Source organism: Scylla paramamosain, chromosome 8, assembly GCF_035594125.1.
Source record: "Scylla paramamosain isolate STU-SP2022 chromosome 8, ASM3559412v1, whole genome shotgun sequence".
Taxonomy (NCBI): domain Eukaryota; kingdom Metazoa; phylum Arthropoda; class Malacostraca; order Decapoda; family Portunidae; genus Scylla; species Scylla paramamosain.
The window spans coordinates 15,789,615-15,794,539 of record NC_087158.1 but is presented as its reverse complement, the minus strand read 5'-3'; the positions used below and the strand labels follow the sequence as shown (position 1 = coordinate 15,794,539).

Here is a 4,925-nt window from a genome sequence, read left to right as displayed (position 1 = left end):
CTCCGTGACTTCTAACAGTAGCTAATCACCGACAATCTCACCTGCCATCACCACTCATTTGCAGGACAGACCGGCGCGTCACCCACCATGAAGCATTTTTCCGCCAGACGCTTATTGCAGTCCAGCTCATCCCATCCCTCGTTATATGCACACTGACAGATCTAGCGTTTACCTCCATGTATTCTTGTGTAATCTCTCCTATCTCTCTCTCTCTCTCTCTCTCTCTCTCTCTCTCTCTCTCTCTCTCTCTCTCTCTCTCTCTCTCTCTCTCTCTCTCTCTCTCTCTCTCTCTCGTTATTCCTATTCCTAACGTTGAGAGGCGACCGGCGAGAGACAGACAGACACATACAGAGAGATACAATTAGAAATAAACAAAGGGGCAGAGATAGAAACAGACAGACGCAGACAAACATACACAGGCAGAAATAAACAGAGAGAGAGAGAGAGAGAGAGAGAGACGGGGAATAGAAAAGACAAACGAACTAATACTGACAGTAACAGACAGAGAGATAAACAAACATAAATAGAGACAGGGACAGATAGAGACAGACAAACAGGCAAACTGACACACGCAGAAATAAACAGTCATGACCTTTGCAAGCGTGCGTGTGCCCTGAGCCCTGAGTCCTGAGCCCCTGACCTGGTTATATGTCAGTTTAACGTTCCAAAAGTATGTTGATTACCTCCTCCGTGAAAGCCTCTCGTCCCCGCCCTGGATAAAACGGAGCGCGGGTCGCTTTAATGAAGGAGCGGCTGCCGAGCGCTCACCGGCCCCCGTCAGTCGCGTCCTCGCCGCCTCGCTATCCTCCTCCTCCTCCTCACTCCTCGCTCTTGTTCGTCTGTCGCGTCCTACGTTATCTTTCTCCCTCGCGTTAATTAAGCCGAGAGAACCAGATGAATTAAATGTTACCTGCCTTATACGTATTGCCTCCATCTGCCGCATGATTTAAAGGACCGTATTCTGAAACACATCTGCCTGCCCGAACCTCCACTACATCCAAAAAGCTCTACTAGTTGAAGTTATACGAGGTTTTTAAGGATTTTTTTTTTCCGGTTCTAAATGTCAGATTAAAAAGATTTCTACATTAAGAACAGGAGAAAGATTTGAAATATTCTGATGTGTTTTTAACGGTGCTTTTATCATTCTAGTAATAGATTAACAAGTTATCTACAATATAAACAGGAGAAAGAAACTTAAAATATTCTAGTTGAAATAGGACAGGTTCTTAAGGGTATTTTTTACCGTTTTTAGTGACAAATTAACAAGTTATCTCCATTATGAGCTGGAGAAACACTAGAGAAGCCGCCTAATCATTTCTTTAGTCGTGGCAAGAGAGCAAATCGTTTCAGAATACAGGCCTTACGTGAACGTGATGGAATTAATCTTACGGCTGGCAGGGAGGCAAATGAGGTCACCCAGTGTTCCAGAGTGCGTGATTAAATAGCGCAAAGAGGGAGACAGGACGTGCGCTGCGGCAGGGCGGGGCGGAGAGGGAAGGGGTAGAATGAGGAGGGAAGAAATGGTTGGGATATGCGAGGGAATTCATTGATTGAGGTTTGTGACGCAGGGAGGAAGGCAAGATGAGAATGTCAGTACCAAGTTGGAGGGGTGGGTGGGGGAGACAGAGTGAATAGCGTGACTGTAGGTGGAAGTTATTATGGTGATGGTAGTATAGTAGTGGTTGTGGTACTGGTGGTGGGGATGGTAGTGATGGTGGTGGTAATAGTAGTAGCAGTAATAGAAGTTCCAGTGAAAGTAGAAGTAATAATAGCAAGTAACTACAGCAACATTAGTAAAAATAAAATGCCATTGAGGATACATTGAAAAATAACAAGTAGATATAGTAGTAGTAGTAGTAGTAGTAGTAGTAGTAGTAGTAGTTGTTGTTGTTGTTGTTGTTGTTGTTGTTGTTGTTGTTGTTGTAACTGCAGCAACATTAATAAAAGAAAATACCATTAAGAATACAATGAAGAATGATTAAACCATTAATCTAAAAGTGAACATTGGCATCAACAGAAGCAGTAGTAATGGCAGCAGTAGTAACAGTAGTAGCAGCAGCAGCAATAGTAGTAGTAGTAGTAGTAGTAGTAGTAGTAGTAGTAGCCATGGAGATAATAGCACCAGTAAACCATAAACTGACACACACACACACGCACATTACCCCGTCGCCGCCGTGCCATTAAGTTGCCAGATTATATTTGTACATCATGTGGGGCTGGGGCTGATCGGGGCAATATCCTGCTTGTGGATTATGCTGGAGGGACTTTATATTAGGCCCCAACTTTGCCCAATAACTCCCCTGGGCGAGCCAGCGCCGGATTGCTTCTGGTGTAAGAGTTGCAAGTTCCTTCCTAATTCAGAACCACCCAACTTGTTCCCCAGAGTTTTGCTTTCAGATCCTGCTTGTGATGTGATGTGCGAGAGAGAGAGAGAGAGAGAGAGAGAGAGAGAGAGAGAGAGAGAGAGAGAGAGAGAGAGAGAGAGAGAGAGAGAGAGAGAGAGAGAGAGAGAGAGCAAATTGTCTCATTCTCGTTGTTAAATGCACCGTGAACATTCTGAATTCCTTGTTTTGGTTAATTAGAGAAAGGAATGGAAAAATATTGAGATTTTTCTTTTGTAAGTTGGAAAAAAACAGGATCCTAGAGGATGAATAATGTAGGAGGCTTCTATTTTTATCAAAGGAGAAAAGCTAATGAGTGTGTGTATGTATGTAAGAAAAAATTTGTAATATTAAGATAATGTGTGTTTTTTTGTGTTGTTTGTGTGTGTGTGTGTGTGTGTGTGTGTGTGTGTGTGTGTGTGTGTGTGTGTGTGTGTGTGTGTGTGTGTGTGTGTGTGTGTGTGTGTGTGTGTGTGTAGAGAGAGAGAGAGAGAGAGAGAGAGAGAGAGAGAGAGATTTAAATATTATTTGAAATATTGAACATTCCCCAAGTCTCATTTTTATATCATTTTAAGAAGAAACGTTGAGAATTTTTTACGAGAAGAACAAAGCTAAAGAAAGTGAGTTTTCTTTCTTTTTTTTTATGGGAGGACTGGAAACAGGAAGGGAAACTGAAATAGATACAATTTTGCAGGAAGAAAGAATGACGAGAAGGGAAGAGATATCAAGCTGAAGATATCGAGAATAAACACTTCAATAGCAAAGAAAAGATAAAAAGCAGATGAAGGAGAAAATTTCTTCAGCGAACTATAATACGACCAGAAGGAAGGAAGAAAGGAAGGAGCACGACAAAGAAAGAACAGAGAGATGACGAAGAAAAAGGAACTGAAATCAAATGAGGAAAGAATACAAGAAGGAAACCTTAAACGTGAGTGAGAGAGAGAGAGAGAGAGAGAGAGAGAGAGAGAGAGAGAGAGAGAGAGAGAGAGAGAAACTACCACCTGACCGAAAAAGAATTATTGGAGCTAGGGATACGTGCCGCCTTAAAAAAAAAAAAAAAAATAGTAGAAAAATTAGAAGAGAAACAATGGCAAACAAAAGGGAAGAAAATTGGTGATATAAATGCTAGAAACAATAGAGGAGAATACAAATGAAAAAGTAGGATTGGAGGTCGAGAGAGAGAGAGAGAGAGAGAGAGAGAGAGAGAGAGAGAGAGAGAGAGAGAGAGAGAGAGAGAGAGAACGTTTTTAATTTGTTAGACAGCCAATTATTTACTTAGTCATATACTAAGGCAGTTAGTTGGTAAACAGTTAGTACTGTATAAAATTGAATATTTAGATTGTTATTATTAAAAAAAAATATTAAGTAAAGTCAAGCTCGGTTAGACAGTTAATAATTTGCTTGGATTATTATATATTTAGTCAATTATTAGTAAATAGTTTGATAGTATGTATACTTTAAATAGTCAATTAGCTACGTAGTCAAATAATTAGTGGAGATTAACTACATAATTGCTTTATGTACATGATTTATCAATTAAAACTGACTGCCTAGTTACAGTTTTCATGTTATTTTTGTTGTGTTGTTCGTGACGTGCTGTGAAAATTGGCTACCGATAACCCTTCACATTCCCCAGCACACACACACACACACACACACACACGGTGCATACATTCACTAACATTTTCAGATTTGTCAATATGTAGACTTTCCATGAGAGAGAGAGAGAGAGAGAGAGAGAGAGAGAGAGAGAGAGAGAGAGAGAGAGAGAGAGAGAGAGAGAGAGAGAGAGAGAGAGAGAAATGTTACCTATCCCTTTTTCCCGTGAATACTGAAGCCAATAAATTGACGCTCTGTTATGGACGTCGTTCGGGAATTATTCGCGTAGTTGTCCTTTTTTTTTTTAAGCGGCTGAGTAACGAGGATATTTTTGGACCGTGGCTGGTTCATGGTGGTTGTGCTGTTGTTGTTCTTGTTGTTGCTACGTGGTGGTGGTGGTGGTGGTGGTGGTTCTTTGCTTCTGGTGTTGTTGGTGTTGGTGTTGTTGTAACAGAACCAGTAGTAGTAGTAGTAGTTGTTGTTCTAGTAGTAGTAGTAGTAGTAGTAGTGGTAGTAGTAGTAGTAGTAGTAGTGGTAGTAGTAGTAGTAGTAGTAGTAGGGGGAGGAGGAGGAGTATTAGCGGGAGCAACAATGGTGGTGCTAGTTATATTAGAAATAATAATTGTTGTTGTTATACTGTCACCAGTACCTTCTCTGCCACCACCACCTGGGCTCCTCCTCCTCCTCCTCCTCCTCCGCCAGTATTACCACGGGAGCTATTCACTTGGTACTGGGGCGGATTTTACTCAGGTCATATAGGCATCAGGTCAGATGATCCTCAAGACAGACCAGCCTGAGTGCAAACAGACTTCATGACGTTTGGTGTTCAAAACACTTGGTACCCCAAACAACTTGGTCCCCAAAATGTCTCTAGATTCAGATGTCTGGACTACATGCTTCGTGTGGATCCGCACACACTAATATAATGTTCACCAAGCCATCCAT

At 41.5% G+C, this 4,925-nt stretch overlaps 1 long non-coding RNA gene across 3 annotated transcripts in view; it reads left to right on the top strand.

Moving 5' to 3' along the window:
- The window catches only part of LOC135102860 (uncharacterized), a 195,846-nt gene extending 192,545 nt beyond the window's left edge, over positions 1–3,301 (top strand). For all 3 annotated transcript variants that reach the window (XR_010269804.1, XR_010269802.1, XR_010269801.1), the window contains exon 5: positions 3,076–3,301. This is a non-coding gene — a long non-coding RNA (uncharacterized LOC135102860). The remainder of the gene's footprint in view (positions 1–3,075) is intronic.
- The last annotated feature ends 1,624 nt before the right edge of the window (positions 3,302–4,925 follow it).